General features: G+C 42.3%; 3 non-coding genes across 3 annotated transcripts; all 3 read right to left on the bottom strand.

The window, feature by feature from the left end:
* Positions 1-6,374: 6,374 nt before the first annotated feature.
* Positions 6,375-6,446, bottom strand: trnaa-cgc (transfer RNA alanine (anticodon CGC)). Its single transcript has one exon. It is a non-coding gene; the product is annotated as a tRNA-Ala (tRNA).
* A 3,009-nt stretch (positions 6,447-9,455) lies between these two features.
* Positions 9,456-9,528, bottom strand: trnak-cuu (transfer RNA lysine (anticodon CUU)). Its single transcript has one exon. It is a non-coding gene; the product is annotated as a tRNA-Lys (tRNA).
* A 6,714-nt stretch (positions 9,529-16,242) lies between these two features.
* trnay-gua (transfer RNA tyrosine (anticodon GUA)) lies at positions 16,243-16,330 on the bottom strand. The gene is given in 2 exon segments: positions 16,243-16,278; positions 16,294-16,330. It is a non-coding gene; the product is annotated as a tRNA-Tyr (tRNA).
* Positions 16,331-17,847: the final 1,517 nt, after the last annotated feature.

The following is a 17,847-nucleotide window of genomic DNA, read 5'->3' on the forward strand; positions in this document are numbered from 1 at the left end:
CTTTCTGCTGCTTTCTGCTCTGTTGATAAACTTTTTATTTGGTTAGTAGTAGTTACCAGACACGGGCAAAGCACAAATTGTAGTGCCCTGCCTGTGTCTGTGGATCCTCGTGGAGGCAGCTTGATTGATTGATATGCTCCCTTATTTGTACCATAACAGAGATCTAATATTTTATCAAATCTGGTTGGGCAAGTAACCTTTCTGGTTACTTCTTGACAAATAAAGCAAGTAACCACACAATAAAAACTACTGCGATGGCTGGGAATAAAACCCAGGTCAACTGCTTGGAAGGTAGCTATGCTCTCCACCATACCACCATCGCTTGACAATGCAGCGTTCACTGAAAATCTTGTAACACATCTGGGCATTGAGACTCAAAATGTAAACGTAACATCAAATGTAACAAAAAGTAACATCACTCAAAAAAAGCTACTGCGATGGCTGGGAATCCAACACCGGTCATTTGCTTGGAAGGTAGTTATGCTCACCACTATACAACCATCACTGGACAATTCAATGTTGACTGCAAATCTTGCAACACATCTGGTCATTGAGACTGATTTTTGCATTAATTACCATAAACACAAGGAGATCACTACAACCCACAACACTGTGCTATACAAAAATGCTCAAATCCTTCTCAATTGTTGAGTAAAGCAGGACATGTGTAAAGTGCAGAGTTGGTAGACACTTGTTAAGTTAAACACCTGTTTTATTCTCTTTTAATTCCTGCTGCATTATTTCATTTCCAGAATAAGAGCTCTTCTACAGTCAGGAAAACAACACCTGTTGGAGATGCCGTGGAACCCAGGGCCTCATACACTCAAAGCATGTGCTCTACCACAAAGCTACATCCCCTGAAAGCTCTCTGATCTGTTGTGAATTTTGTGTGCCTTCAATATCACACATGTGGATATTATAAAGGAAACTGCCAAGCAAACACTAGCAACACTTTTAAAGGTTCCATGGTGTAATGTATAGCACTCTGGGCTCTGAATCCAGCGATCTAACTTCAATTCTTAGTTAAACCTCTTTTTAAGCCACAGCACAGGTGAAAGACAATTGAAAGCTGTGGGGAAGGGGGGGTTCCGAAGCTAATAGACCATTCAACAAGCAGTTCTGATGCACTATACTGGCCCATTCAGGATGAACACTGTATACTCTGACTGCAGCAACACAAGTTCAAATTTCAGTGATACCTAATTTTTTTGTGAGACTGAATGCAAAGTGTGTATCCCCCATGTAACTCAAAGCCTGTCACTTCCAGTCAATACTGTAAAATTTGGAACTCCTTCAAGTTACATTAACAACCAGGTGACTCCTCAACATGCCCCCACCAATGTACTGTTTTCAGTTTAAATGGCGAAGGACATTAAACCTGTAAGCTTACTTTAAACTAAATGTCGAAAGTTGAAAGGTTGATTTTTTTCACCTATACTGTGGCTTAAAACACATTCCACCGAGATTTGCACTCAGATCGCTGGATTCAGAGCCCAGAGTGCTAACCATTACACCATGGAACCTAAAAGTGTTGCAAGTGTTTGCTTGACAGTTTCTTTCATAATATCCACATAATATTGATATGATATGATATTGAAGGCACACAACAATCACAACACAGATGAAAAAGCAACAATTATTGGCCAACTTAAGTCATTTAGTTAGCTAAGCATTCAGAGGATGTGGGAAAAGGCAAGTCAAGAACAGGTTTTCCAAAAGTTGAATGGGAGCCAGAGCGTTCCTCTCCTGTGGAACCAGGTTCCAGTTTGGGTTCAGGAGGCAGACACCATCTCCACATGTAAGAGTAGGCTTAAGACTTTCCTCTTTGATAAATCCTATACGTAGGGCTGGCTTGGGTGAGTCCTGAACCATCCCTTACTTGTGCTGCTATAGACCTAGACTGCCGGGGGACTTCCCATGATGCACTAGGTACCTCTCTCCTCCTCCTTCTCTCCATCTGTATGCAACCTCATATGCCTTTGAGATACAAGAACTTCTTCACTTGCGTAAATGGCCTATTTGTGCTAACAAAAGGTGGAAACAGATGATCTTGGGTGTAGGGTTTGGTGATTTTATTACCCCTAAAGTGTCTGCCGGTGCTTAGCATTATTAGCATCACACTCAAACCATCTGAGCTAACCGGCCTGCTTTTTAAATGTTTGAAAAAGACAGATTTCCGGAAACAAACCAGGCAAAATCAAGCAAAATTGGGGCAGTTCTGGATGGGCTACCTGGTTGTGAATGGTTTGTAGGGACTGCATATATTTTTGGCCTTGCAAAAAAGACATGGAAAGCATAGCTATAGAGTCCAAACCATTGAACCCTCAATCTTCTGATCCGAAGTCAGACGCCTTGTCCATTAGGCCACATGGTTGCAAAAAAAAAATGTAATATTTCCAAATCTGAATTGCCATTGTTTATCTGAAATTCAGGAGAGAGGCAACATTTGTAAAAAAGGCAGACTAATTAGTATATGTATATATATATATATATATATATATATATATATATATATATATATATATATATATATATAGTATATTATAGTGTACCGAGCACCTGGTCCATACTCTGAATTTTTATCCGAATTTGCAGAGTTTCTATCGAACTTAGTGCTAAAAACGGACAAAGTTATTATTGTAGGGGATTTTAATATTCATGTGGACGATGAGAATGATAGCCTTAGCACTGCGTTTATCTCTCTATTAGATTCTATTGGCTTCTCTCAAAGTGTACATAAACCGACTCACCGTTTTAACCACACCCTCGATCTTGTTCTGGTATATGGTGTTGAAATTGAACATTTAATAGTGTTCCCACAGAATCCCTTCCTATCTGACCACTGTTTGATAACTTTTGAGTTTATACTGCTGAACTACACGCCGTTAGGCAAAACATCCTATACAAGATGTCTATCTGATAGTGCTGTAGCTAAATTTAAGGATGCGATTCCGTTAGCATTTAATTAATTACCAAGTCCCAAAGTAACGGAGGACTCCTATGCTATTAGTCCCTCCCAAATCGATCATTTTGTTGATAGTGCAGCAGGCTCGCTACGAATGACTCTAGACTCTGTTGCCCCTCTAAAAAAGAAGATAATAAAACAAAGAAGGTTAGCTCCATGGTATAACACTGAAACTCGCAAATTAAAGCAAATATTGCGGAAACTTGAGAAGATCTGGCGCTCCACCAAACTGGAAAATTCTCGTTTAACCTGGCAAGATAGTCTTAAAACGTATAGGAAGGCCCTCCGTAATGCCAGAGCAGCGTACTACTCGTCATTGATAGAGGAAAATAGGAACAACCCCAGGTTTCTTTTCAGTACTGTAGCCAGGCTAACAGAAGGTCACACCTCTACTGAGCCAAGTATTCCCATAGCTCTTAGTAGTAACGACTTTATGAGGTTCTTCAATGATAAAATTATAACTATTAAAAGCAAAATTCACCAAGACCTGCCTTTAACTGGCTTATCTCTAAACTCAGGAACCTTAGAAACAGCTGTAAAACCAGATACATGTTTTGACCGCTTTGCTTCACTTGATCTTTATCAATTTAATTCAATTATTTCTTCATCTAAGCCATCAACCTGCCTCTTAGATCCCATCCCGACTAGGCTACTTAAAGAAGTTTTACCATTAGTCAACACTTCACTACTGAGTATAACCAATTTGTCTTTATTAACAGGCTATGTACCACAGTACTTTAAAGTAGCTGTAATTAAACCTCTTCTGAAAAAACCAAACCTTGATCCAGATGTTTTAGCCAACTATAGACCTATATCCAACCTTCCATTTCTCTCTAAGATTCTTGAGAAAGCAGTCGCCAAACAGCTGTGCGACTTTCTGCATAGCAACAGCTTATTTGAGGATTTTCAGTCAGGATTTAGAGTTCATCATAGCACAGAGACAGCACTTGTGAAAATTACTAATGACCTCCTAATTGCTTCAGACAAAGGACTTATCTCTGTACTTGTGTTATTAGATCTTAGCGCTGCATTTGATACCATTGACCATTATATCTTATTACAGAGATTGGAACATTTAATTGGCATTAAAGGGACTGCTCTAAGCTGGTTTAAGTCTTATTTATCAGGTCGATCTCAGTTTGTTCATGTTAACGATGAATCCTCTGTGCACGCCAAGGTTAGTCATGGAGTCCCACAAGGATCTGTGCTCGGTCCAATCCTGTTCACTTTATATATGCTTCCTTTAGGCAGTATTATTAGGAAACACTCCATAAACTTTCATTGTTATGCAGATGATACTCAATTATATCTATCAATCAAGCCGGAGGAAACTAATCAGTTAGCTAAACTTCAAACGTGCCTTCAGGATATTAAAACCTGGATGACCTGTAATTTTCTAATGTTAAACTCAGATAAAACTGAAGTTATTGCTCTCGGACCCAAGCACCTCCGTGACGCACTATCCAAAGATATAGTTACTCTGGATGGCATCACCCTGGCCTCCAGTACCACTGTGAAGAATCTTGGAGTCATCTTTGATCAGGACATGTCCTTTACTTCCCACTTAAAGCAAATTTCAAGGATCGCCTTTTTTCACCTACGTAATATTGCAAAAATCAGGAATATCCTGTCTAAAAATGATGCAGAAAAATTAGTCCATGCATTTGTTACTTCTAGGTTGGATTACTGCAATTCTTTACTATCAGGCTGCTCGAAAAAATCCATAAAGACTCTACAGCTGATCCAGAATGCTGCGGCACGTGTTCTGACGGGAACCAGGAAAAGAGATCACGTTTCTCCTGTTTTAGCTTCTCTGCATTGGCTTCCTGTAAAATTTAGAATAGAATTTAAAATCCTTCTTCTCACCTACAAAGCTCTTTATGGTCAGGCTCCATCTTATCTTAAAGAGCTTATAGTACCTTACAACCCTAGGAGAGCACTACGCTCCCAGAATGCAGGGTTACTGGTGGTTCCTAGAGTCTCTAAAAGTAGAATGGGAGCCAGAGCGTTTAGCTATCAGGCTCCTCTCCTGTGGAACCAGGTTCCAGTTTGGGTCCGGGAGGCAGACACCGTCTCCACATTTAAGAGTAGGCTTAAGACTTTCCTTTTTGATAAAGCTTATAGTTAGGGCATAGAATCGAATATTGTTAGGGAGTAGTAGTTAGTCACATAGTTTTCAGATTTATCTATCATATAATATAACTAAAGGGAGACTTGGCATACAGCCCGATCCGGTTGGGGAGAGTTTCTAGCCCGACCGGGCTGGAGCTCTCTTTACCTTGTCTCTCTTGGTTTTGTTGTAATAATAGTTTTAGACAGCTTGGGACTTATTTTGATACACTAGTTAGGGCATAGAATCAAATATTGTTAGGGAGTAGTAGTTAGTCACATAGTTTTCAGATTTATCTATCATATAATCAAGAATATAATAGAACTAAAGGGAGACTTGGCATACAGCCCGATCCGGTTGGGGAGAGTTCTGGCCCGGCCGGGCTGGAGCTCTCTTTACCTTGTCTCTCTTGGTTTTGCTGTAATAATTTTAGACAGCTGGGGACTTATTTTGATACACTGAGCTCCTCTCTCCTCTATCTTTCCATCTTTTTTCATTTATGTGCATCCATGTCCCAGAAATGCTTGTTACTAACCTAGCTCTGGGGAGTCATTCCCCGGAGTCCTTATGTTCTTTTTTCCCCAGCATGTTCCCTTGGATCAGAGAGGCTCCGAAATCAGGGTAGCAGCTGTCGCCATGGTCCCGCTACACGTTCTGTGATGCCATGTTCAACTGCTACACTGCTACGTCCTGCTACGTCCTGCTACGTCCTGCTACGTCCTGCTGTGCCTTGTAATGCCGCACAGCGTCCTGCTATGCCATGAACTACTACAAAGAACTGCTACAAACTACTAATTTTTTCTATTTTTGTTATTGCCACTCTTCATTCTAACCCCAACCGGCCCGTCAGACACCGCCTACCAAGAGCCTGGGTCTGACCGAGGTTTCTGCCTAAAAGGAAGTTTTTCCTCGCCACTGTCGCACTGTTGCTTGCTCTGGAGGAAACTACTAGAACTGTTGGGTCCTTGTAAATTCTGGAGTGTGGTATATCTGTAAAGTGTCTTGAGATAACTCTTGTTATGAATTGATACTATAAATAAAATTGAATTGAAATTGAATTGAATTGTATAAATCATAGATAAACAGTAACATCACTCAAAGAAAGGTACTGCAATGGCTGGGAGACAAAACCAACTGCGTGGAAGGTAGCTACACTGACCACCATCACTGGGAAATGCACTGCAAATCATGCAACACATCTGGTCATTGAGACTGATTTCTGCATTAACTGCCAGAAACCCACTATATCATGCTATTCAAGCTTGTTCAAATCCTTCTCAATGAGACAGTAACACTTGTTGGAGATACCGGGAATTGAACCCGGGGCCTCATACATGCGAAGCATGCGCTCTACCACTGAGCTACATCCCCTGACACTTTTCAGATTTCAAACATGTTTGTCAGTAGTCTTTTTCTCTGCTGTGGTTGTGTGTGTGTTGGTCCTCTTGTGACGCACACCCGCCGCCATCACAGTCACGGTGGTGGTTGTCGTCGTTGTGTTCGTCGCGGGCCTCTTGTGGGTTTTCTCCTTTTTGTACCTTGGCTTCAGCGGAGACATTGCGAGCGGCACCGCCGCTCACGAGAATCCGATGCAGCTTCAACTCCAGAGTCAAACGACGGGCCATGCTGCAGCTGCTCCCCCGGCTGTGCCGAGCCACGTGCAACAAGTGCACAGAACCGAAACAAGATGACGTGAAAAAAAATGACAACAACAAGAAGACAAATGTGTCTAAAGTGTATATTGTGTGTGTGTGTGTGTGTATGTAATAAAAATAATTAGTGGACTGATGTCAAGCCTTTAGTTTTCTTTTTTAACCTCCCTTTCCACTCGCCTTTGCCTTTCCTGTTTTTACTACAACTACAAGCCACTGGCCAGAATCCCAGGGACTCAAAGGCAGGACGATGCGAGGGTAGCAGAACTAATACGACCGATTGAGTGTACCACCAATGTCAAGGGTCCTGAACCTGTGACCTGAAGGACAATGCCACGGGTCCCTGGGAACCGAAGGACAATGTCGCGGGTCCTAGGGACCCAAAGGACAAGGCCACGGATCCACGTGACCCGAAACGACAATGCCACGCGTCCCAAGGACCCATAAGGCCATTGCCACGGGTCCCTGGAACCCGAAGGACAACGTCAAGGGTCCCCAGGGACTCAAAGGCAGGATGATGCGAGGGTAGCAGAACTAATACGACCGATTGAGTGTACCACGGGTCCCTGGGACCCAAAGGACAATGTCAAGGGTCCCTGTGACCTGAAGGACAATGCCACAGGTCCCAAGGACCCATAAGGCCAATGCCACAGGTCCCTTGAACCCGAAGGACAACGTCAAGGGTCCCCGGGACCCAAAGGACAATGCCACGGGTCCTTGGGACCCGCAAGGCCAATGCCATGGGTCCTATGGACCCGAAGGACAACGTCAAGGGTCTCCGGGACCCGAAGGACAACGTCAAGCGTCCTATGGACATGAAGGACAATGTCAAGGGTCCTATGGACCCGAAGGACAACGTAAGGGTCCCCGGGACCCGAAGGACAATGCCATGGGTCTTTGGGACCCGCAAGGCCAATGCCACGGGTCCTATGGACCCGAAGGACAACGTCACGGGTCCTATGGACCCGAAGGACAACGTCAAGGGTCCCCGGGACCCGCAAGGCCAATGCCACGGGTCCCTGGAACCCAAAGGACAACGTCAAGAGTCCCCGGGACCCAAAGGACAATGACACAGATCCTTGGGACCCAAAGGACAACTTCATGGGTCCCCAAACGACCCATGGGACCCAAACGACAACGTCATGGGTCCCCGGGACCCGTAGGAAAACGTCAAGGGTACCTGGGACCCGAAAAGGAACGTCAAGGGTCCCCAGGACCCAAACGACAGCGTTGTGGGTCCCAGGGACCCAAAGGACCACGTCAAGGGTCCCCGGGACCCAAAGGACAATGCTCTGGCTACCTGGAACCCAAAGTACAATGCCACGGGTCCCCGGGGACCCAAAGGACAACACTATGGGTAAAACTGCATGGATCCCCAAGACCCGAAGGACAACAGAAGGGTTAAGAAGTGCCTGGCTAGCTCAGTCGGAAGAGCATGAGACTCTTAATCTCAGGGTTGTGGGTTTCGAGCGCCACGTTGGGCGGTTGTGTTTTAGAGAGTGTGAATGCCTGAGTTCTGCACCGTATCCGATGGCTGTATTGGGGTGGATCGGCAGTCAATCGCAAGATTAGCAGTTCTATCCCAGTGTAAAAATCCCTGAAATTTACCAGACTAAAATGTGCCTGCATTCTAAAATTATGGCTTGTGCTGCCCCCTGTTCCTCAGATCAAACTAAAGTCTGGTGACAATCCATGTTCAAATTCTAAACCTTCAACTTATTGTTCTAGAACTGCAACTTAACATTCCAGAACTGCAGCTTAACATTCTAGAACTACAATGTAACATTTTAGAACTGCAATTAACATTTTAGGACCGCAACTCTTAAAATCCTACAACTTCAACCTATTGTTCCAGAACTGCAACTTAATATTCCAGAACTGCAGGTTTACATTCTTGAACTTTGAACTAACATTCTAGATTGACAGCTTAACATTCTAGAAATTAAACCTAACATTCTAAAACTACAACACAACACTAACATTCTAGAACTGCAACTTACCATTCTAGAACTAAAATGAAACCTTTTAGAACTGTAAGTAACATTTTGGGACCGCAACTTACAAATATTCTAAAACTTCAACCTTTTGTTCTTGAATTGTAACTTTACATTTTATAATGGCAGCTTAACATTCTAGAACTACAACATAACATTGTTGAACTGTAAGTAACATTGTAGGACCATGACTCCTAAAATTCTAAAACTACAATCTATTGTTCTACAACTGCAACTTAACATTCCAGAACTGCAGCTTAACATTCTTGAATTTAAACCTAACATTCTAGAACTTAATATATTAACATTCTAGAACTCAAACCTAACATTCTAGAAATTAAACTTAACATTCTAGAACTACAACATAGCATTGTAAATCTGTAAGTAACATTTTAGGACCATAACTCTTAATATTCAAAACTACATCTTATTGTTCTAGAACTGCAACTTAACATTCCAGAACTGCAGTTAAACATTCTAGAACTTCAACCTAACATTCTAGAACTGCAGCTTACCATTCTAGAATTACAATGTAACCTTTTAGGACTTTGAGCAACCTTTTGGGAACGCAATTTGTAAAAATTCTAAAACTTCAACCTATTGTTCTTTCTATTCTTTCAGGGATTTTTTTACTGGGATGGAACTGCTAATCTTGCTATTGACAGCCAATCCACCCCAATACAGCCATCTGATACTGTGCAGAACTCAGGTATTCCCACTCTCTAAAACACCACCGCCTAACGTGGGGCTCGAACCCACGACCCTGATATTAAGAGTCTCATGCTCTACCGACTGAGCTAGCCAGGCACTTCTGAAGTTTTGAGTTGCAGTCCAAAAATTTTACGTAAAAGTTCTGAAATGTTACAGTTCTAGAATGTTACTCTGCAGTTCTTTTTATAAATTGCGTTCCCAAAAGGTTGCTCATAGTCCTAAAAGGTTACATTGTAGTTCTACAATGGTAAGCTGCAGTTCTAGAATGTTAGGTTTAAGTTCAAGAATGTTAAGCTGCAGTTCTGGAAGGTTAAGTTGCAGTTGTAAAACAATAGGTTGTAGTTTTAGAATATTAAGAGTTATGGTCCTAAAATGTTACTTACAGTTCTACAATGTTATAGTTCTAGAACCCAACATGGGCTCAAACCCACGACCCTAAAATTAAGAGTCTCATGCTCTACCGACTGAGCTAGCCAGGCACTTTTTAACCCCTGAGTTGTCCTTTGGGTCCTGGGGACCCGTGCAGTTTTACCCATAGGGTTGTCTTTCGGGTCCCGGGGACCCTTGACGTTGTCCTTCAGGTTCCAGGGACCCATGGCATTGGCCTTATGGGTTCTTGGGACCTGTGGCATTGTCCTTCGGGTCCCGGGGACCCTTGACGTTGTCCGTCGGGTTCCAGGGACCCGTGGCATTGGCCTTATGGGTCCTTGGGACCCGTGGCATTGTCCTTCGGGTCCCGGGGACCCTTGACGTTGTCCTTTGGGTCCTAGGGACCCGTGGCATTGTCCTTTCGGGTCACGTGGACTTGTGGCGTTGTCCTTTTGGGTCACAGGGACACGTGGCGTTGTCCTTCGGGTTCAAGTCCCTTCATGGTTAGATATTTCTGTCTACATCCAGAAACAGAATGGTAGCATCTTGGTTTGGACTCTCTAGCTCTGCTTTCCATGTCTTTTTTGCAAGGCCAAAAACATATGCAGTCCCTACAAACCATACACAACCAGGTAGCCCATCCAAAACTCTCCCAATGGTGCTTGATTTCGCGTGGTTTGTTTTTCGGAATTTTTTCTTTTTAAACAGTTAAAAAGCAGGCCGGTTAGCTAAGATTGTTTGAGTGTGGTGCTAAAAATGCTAAGCACCGGCAGTCACTTTAGGAGTTCTAAAATCGCCAAACCCTAAGCCCAAGGTCACCTATATCCACCTTTTGTATGCACAAATCGGCCATTAACGCAAAACAAGTCTCAATCTCTATAGCTCTGCTTCCCATGTATTTTGTAGCAAGGCCCAAAACACAGTTGTAAGGTTGTCTGCTCAGCAAGTGCAAATATGAGTCACAGGTAACTGATGTGCCTAGCATTCAATCTATTTCCTTCAACAAAAGCTAACTGGCCACCTAATTAGTCTGCCTTTTTTACAAATGTTACCTCGCTCCTGAATTTCAGATAAACCATGGCAATTCAGATTTGGAAATATTACTTTATTTTTTGCAGCCATGTGGACTGATGGACAAGGCGTCTGACTTTGGATCAGAAGATTAAGGGTTCAAGTCCCTTCATGGTTAGAAACTCCTGTCTACCTCCAGAAACAGAATGGTAGCATCTTGGTTTGGACTCCATAGCTCTGCTTTCCATGTCTTTTTTGCAAGGCCAAAAATATATGCAGTCCCTACAAACCATACACAACCAGGTAGCCCATCCAAAACTGGCCTAATTTTTTCAAACACTTAAAAAGCAGGCCAGTTATCTCAGATGGTTTGAGTGTGGTGCTATTAATGCTAAGCACCGGCAGACACTTTAGGGGTAATAAAATCACCAAACCCTACACTCAAGATCATCTGTTTCCACCTTTTGTTTGCACAAATAGGCCATTTACGCAAGTGAAGAAGTTCTTGTATCTCAAAGGCATATGAGGTTGCATACAGATGGAGAGAAGGAGGAGGAGAGAGGTACCTAGTGCATCATGGGAAGTCCCCCGGCAGTCTAGGCCTATAGCAGCACAACTAAGGGATGGTTCAGGACTCACCCAAGCCAGCCCTACCTATAGGATTTATCAAAGAGGAAAGTCTTAAGCCTACTCTTACATGTGGAGATGGTGTCTGCCTCCTGAACCCAAACTGGAACCTGGTTCCACAGGAGAGGAACGCTCTGGCTCCCATTCTACTTTTGGAAAACTTTTCCCACATCCTCTGAATGCTTAGCTAACTAAATGACTTAAGTTGGCCAATAATTGTTGCTTTTTCATCTTCGTTGTGATTGTTGTGCGACTTCAATATCATATCATATCAATATTATGTGGATATTATGAAAGAAACTGTCAAGCAAACACTTGCAACACTTTTAAAGGTTCCATGGTGTAATGGTTAGCACTTTGGACTCTGAATACAGCGATCTGAGTGAAAATCTCGGTGGAATGTGTTTTTAAGCCACAGTATAAGTGAAAAAAATCAACCTTTCAACTTTCCACATTTAGTTTAAAGTAAGCTTACAGGTTTAATGTCCTTGGCCATTAAACCTGAAAACAGTACATTGGTGGGGGCATGTTGAGGAGTCACCTGGTTGTTAATGTAACTTGAAGAAGCTCCACATTTGACAGTATTGACTGGAAGTGATAGGCTTTGAGTTACATGGGGGATACACACTTTGCATTCAGTCACCATAAAAATTAGGTATCACTGAAATTTGAACTTGTGTTGCTGCAGTCAGAGTATACAGTGTTCATCCTGAATGGGTCAGTATAGTGCATCAGAATTGCTTGTTGAATGGTCTATTAGCTTTGGAACCCCCCTTTCCCCACAGCTTTCAATTGTTAGATATGGGTGGGGGAGTGGGCACTGTGTCCAACCCTTTCTGTGTAAAAAAAAACAACTAAAGTAGTCTCTTGGATGAGAGACAAAACTTCTGCAGAGGACCTTTTTACCAAGTCCTGTTGCCCTTCAAGGTTCAAGGAGTCTTTATTATCCCCAGGGGGCAATTTGTTGTGCAGCACCATGTAACATAAATAACACACAGGTTATACAAGACAACAGCCATACATCTAGAAATAAAATAAATACGTACTACACGGAAGTCCATACCTCACATTGACTTATTAAAAAAGCCTATAGCAGCAGGGACAAAAGAGGTTTTGTGTCTGTTTGTCCTTGTCCAGACGGCAACAAGATGAAGCAGATGTTCAGGGGGTGACTAGGGTCTGCCAGGACTTATTGGGCCTTCTTGAGGGACCTTGTCTCATAGACAGACTTTAAGTCAGTCAGAGGGTTGTGAGAATTCTCGCCACGCACCTTAACTATACATTGCAGCCTGTTCTTGTTTTTAAGCGTTGGGGCAACGTTATTAAAAACTGACAGCTCCTCACTAAAATCATAAATATTAAAACAATTATAAAAAGTGTTGTCATTTGAGAGGGCAAGGTGTGACATGCCATTGAGGCGGATCAGACACTTCTTAGGTTGCATCCCCATCGTTGCTTTCACACCCTCCCATGCAGGACGTGAGTGGCCTGTGCTCAGCATGTTCTCAGCTTTGTCCTTATTATTAAGTTTTGTAAGCTTAAGTTCCTTTTTAGCTTGTTTTTGAAGTACTCTGTATTGAGTCATGTTACCTTTGTTGAAGCTAATATTTCGTTGATTAATTATGCTTTTGAGAGATTTGGAGACCCATGGTATATTATTTGGACATAAGGAGATGGATTTACGAGGGATGACTAAGTCCTCACAGAAGGTGATGTATGCAGAAACAGTCTCTTTGAGCTCATCAAGGTCCTTACTAGGGATGAGCGAGTACAGCATTATCTGTATCTGTTTACCACATGAATTATCTGTATCCGGATCCGTACTCGGACTGGGCGGGGCCTAAACCGGAAGTGGTCAGATTTAACCAGGAAGTGGGTCGGGTTCTCTTGAAATGTGCGGGGCTTTAACCGGTATGTTATTTAAGCATGCAATTGATATAAGTTGATCAAAAATTGTTATATTTATTGCTGATTTGAAAACTTTTTACATGACAGCATCGAGCTTCAGATCAATGGTGTTGTCATGGTAACAAACAAACTATATACAGAACGTTTTGCAACAATGAATACAACACATGCGGTTGCAATTATGAAGTAAAATGTAATGAACAAGAGTTTTCATACTCAATATAACTTTCTTTTTTTAACTTTTTATTTTTTTATGATCAGTGTGATTTTTTTTTTTTTTGGTTCTTTTTTATTTTTTATTTCCACACCAGGTATGTGTGTGTGTGTGTGTGTGTGTGTGTGTGTGTGTGTGTGTGTGTGTGTGAGTGTGTGTGTGTGTGAGTAAGAGAGAGACACAGAGAGAGAGGGGGCGGGGGGGGGGGGGGGGGCAGCTGACAGTAAAAAAAAAAAATCTCCGATGGCAGAGACGCAACTGGAGTCGCATTTAAAACAAGCAGCATGAAAAATTGGTTCAAAATGCCATCCTAGTTCTTTGCTCAGATTGGCTGCCAGTTTCCCTGCTGCGGTGCCTAACCTTTCCCTGGACTCAGCCGCAACATCTTGGCCCAGCCCCACTGTGGCATCCTGATCATCATCACCAGCCAGGAACTGATCCGATTCATCCTCAGATTCCTCACCAGCATGCAGTGACCTGATGATGGTGCAGGGCCATCCAGGAGGGGGATGCCCTCAGAGATGGAGGCGCTGGGTTTTGAGGGCGCCCGTGTGACCTCCTCCTTGAAAAAATGAAAAGAATTGTTATTGAGATGGAGGCAGATGAAGTGTTTATGACCCATCAATGATGACAAAAGGATACATCCGCTGTCGGGGGTCTGATTTAAAGGAAATGGTACTCTTTAAAAGTGTTGGGGTTCTAGTGTTAAACTAATGAGGAAGAATCTGACTAATCTAAATCAACCAAAAACAAGTCCAGGAACTTACTCTTTCAAATGTTACACCTGAATATGTCAAGTCCTGACCATTCCCTGACCAGGAATTGAACCCAGGCCACGGCACTGAGATCGCTGAGATCCTAGCCACTAGACCATCAGGGAGTTACATCCACCAGATTTATTTTTGTAGATGTGATTTTCCTTTGTGTTTAATTTAGCATCTTTCTCATCTTTTCTCTCATTTCCTCTTTTTTCCTCCTTTTTCCTCTTCCTTTTCCTCTTTTTCCTTCTTCCCTCCCTCTTCCCCTTTTTCGTCTTCTTCCCCCCCCATGAGGTTATTGCTCCCCAGCTTTGGCGCAATGGATAACGTGTCTGACTACAGATCAGAAGATTATAGGTTTGACTCCTGGCTAGCTCGTAGTGCTCTTTAGCGACTAAATCCCTTCTTTGTCATTTCCAACTTTACCCCCCCCCCCCCGGACAAACTCTACAAAGAAAATGTACATCTTTAAATAGCCAAATGATGAGTAATTCATTTTTCCTTGAAAATAAATGTGTCCCTGAAGACAGAATCAGCCGTGCTAGATAAACCATCCATGAAATTTTCATTTCTTAGTCAACAATCAGGGAAAGCGGGAAAATATCAGTAGAGTTGATAGTCAGAGTTCCCACTATGCTTTCACAACAACAAGACCCTACTGGTTCCAAGTGCCCGTGATCGTATAGTGGTTAGTACTCTGTGTTGTGGACGCAGCAACCCCGGTTCCAATCCGGGTCACGGCAACTTTGTAAAGCTAGTTGTCTGTTATGCCTCCAAATTGTTCCATCCTCTGCTTCATTTTACATTGATGGAAACTGCAAAGCAGGGGGGGCCAACTAGTCAAGGAACAGCAAGAGACTTGGTATTTAAGAATACAAACTGACTATGTGACAGATGTGTAATCTGTCATGTCCTGCCTTCTGAAGGTCTAGCCAGGCGCCATTCCTCTCCTAAAACAATATGAGTCATTCCAGGAAATGAAAAGGAAACTCACATCTACAAAGATAAATTTCATAGACGTGACTCCCTGACGGTCTAGTGGCTAGGATTTGGCGATCTCACTGCCGCGGCCCGGGTTCAATTCCTGGTCAGGGAATGGTCAGTACTTTAAGGATTCAGGTGTAAGATTTGAAAGCATAAGTTTGTGGACTTGTTTTTGGTTGATTTAGATTTGTCAGATTCTTCCTCATTAGTTTAACACTAGAACCCCAACACTTTTAAAAGAGTACCATTTCCGTTAAATCAGACCCCCGACAGCGGATGTATCCTTTTGTCATCATTGAGGGGTCATAAACACTTCATCTGCCTCTATCTCAATAACAATTCTTTTCAGTTTTTCAAACAGTAACTTGTAATTGAAAATTACATTTAATCACTGATTTTCATATTAATTATTCATAATAAGATCTCCAATGCCTCTCAGAGTATATGACTTCTGTATCTTTCCTCAGTGTCTTCTCCTTGTAGGAGACAACTGAATTTGTTATGACTTTGCATTTTCCCACCAAGGAGGGCTCGCTGATTCCACTCGGGAAATCCAAACGACAAGGAAGCAATTTCAAACAGCGGGGGTAAGTTAAAGTTTCAATTCGGTTGGATAAATTATTTAAATTGGACATTGAGACGGTTTGTGAGACAAATATTGACTGTGATTCAACTGAGGGATTCGGGGAAAGTTATCTTTTGTTTTGTAAAACTTTGGGTTGTGTACAAAACAGGAATATTCTTCTGCTCACACTTTTTCACATCTTTTGTCTGTAGTGCTCTATTCTGTCAGGACTTAATTTTATCTACCCGACCTCTTCTTTTTTTTCTTGTTCTGTCTCGGCAATAAGTAACATGCTTTTGAGTTGTCTGTCCATCTCTAGATCAGAATCAGAAACACTTTATTGATCCTTAAAGGGAAACTCTTGAAAAGACTGCTCCTTCGAGCCGGATTTGAACCAGCGACCTAAGGATTTCAGATTTATGCTTCTACAGTCCTCCGCTCTACCAACTGAGCTATCGAAGGGCAGCAATGTATATAAACACACTTCCCATTCATGTGAATGTGATAACACAGGACCCCCTGGAGGGAATTTCTGACTGGGCCTGAAGCTCAGTGATAGAGCGCACTTCACAGTCTCAATGCCCAGATGTATTACAAGATTTGAAGTGAACTTTATATAGCACAGCAATGGTGGTATAGTGGTGAGCATAGCTGCCTTCCAAGCAGTTGACCTGAGTTTGATTCCCAGCCATCGCAGTAGCTTTCTTTGAGTGATGTTACTTGCTTTATTTTACAAGAAGTCAGCAGAAAGGTTACTTGCCCAACCTGGTTTGATAAAACATTAGATCTCTTTGGGCTGCACAGTTATGGCCAAAGTGATAATCACAATTAGTTTGATCAATATGGAGACTATCCCAATTATTTGTTGATTTTCTACTCCAAAGTGCTGGAAAGGAAGGTTACACCATCGTTGAACTTCAAGTTAACAAGGAACAATCTCAGCAAGGTGATGGATTATTCTAGTTACTTCACCATGTTCAGCCCAAATGACACAGCTGTGACATCACATTGGTTGGCTTCCAGCAATGTGATGTATTAAAATGGCAGTGGTGTGATTTGAACCCACGCCTCCAGAGAGAACGGAGCTTTAATGCAGCACCTTAGACCACTTGGCCACACTACCTGCAAATATCAGCTCTCCACATTGTGACAAACACCGGCATCGTAACTAAAGGTATGCTTGGTAATGGTATTGGAAAAAAAAACCTTTGCAAGGAAATAGCCAATACTTATTAAAAAATGTTATCACACTTTGTCATTTTTCTCTGGCATTGTTGATTATTAGAATATTGTAACCAGCATTAAGTGAGTAGGTTTAGGTCTGTGTGAATATGGGCTGAGCATTTACCTGGACTGAATTTGTGAACATCTTCTTTTGCATATTCACTGTAAAGAGCCATTACCCCTCCAACTGCTAACTATTGTTCCAGAGCCAATAGGATATACAATTTTAGATTGCAAGGTAACTGTCCAAGACCAAAGACTACACGGAAATACCTCAAGTGATCAAAACAGTTTGTCAAAATTCGCAGCACAGATATAAAACCACTCTTTAAAATATGTTCATGTACCATTCAAAAACAAAAAGTACAATCATGAAACACATACTATTTAGATGTTGCAGCCATCCTGATCACAGCCACGGGGGGGGTCTGCATGTGCTTTCTTACCAGCAAGTTTCTGGAGGCTCAAATGGCATCTTTGATGGCGGCCAGGGTGAAACACTGATTTGCAAAGTGTATAGCTGTAAATCTGCTTCCTAAAAACAATAACAGATCCGGCACTCCTCTCCCTATTTTCTCTTTTCATCACTCTTTTTTTCCTTACCTCTATTAGCAAGTACAGTTCGGCAAAAATTAATCTTTGCGGTAATTGGTATGCAGGTCACTTGATGTAATACAAGCAAATACATAAGGCCCCCCCCCAACAGTTTTGTGATACGTGGCGTGCTACTGTATGTCAATGATCAAGCTTGTTGC

Source organism: Etheostoma spectabile, unplaced genomic scaffold, assembly GCF_008692095.1.
Source record: "Etheostoma spectabile isolate EspeVRDwgs_2016 unplaced genomic scaffold, UIUC_Espe_1.0 scaffold00018988, whole genome shotgun sequence".
Classification (NCBI taxonomy): Eukaryota; Metazoa; Chordata; class Actinopteri; order Perciformes; family Percidae; genus Etheostoma; species Etheostoma spectabile.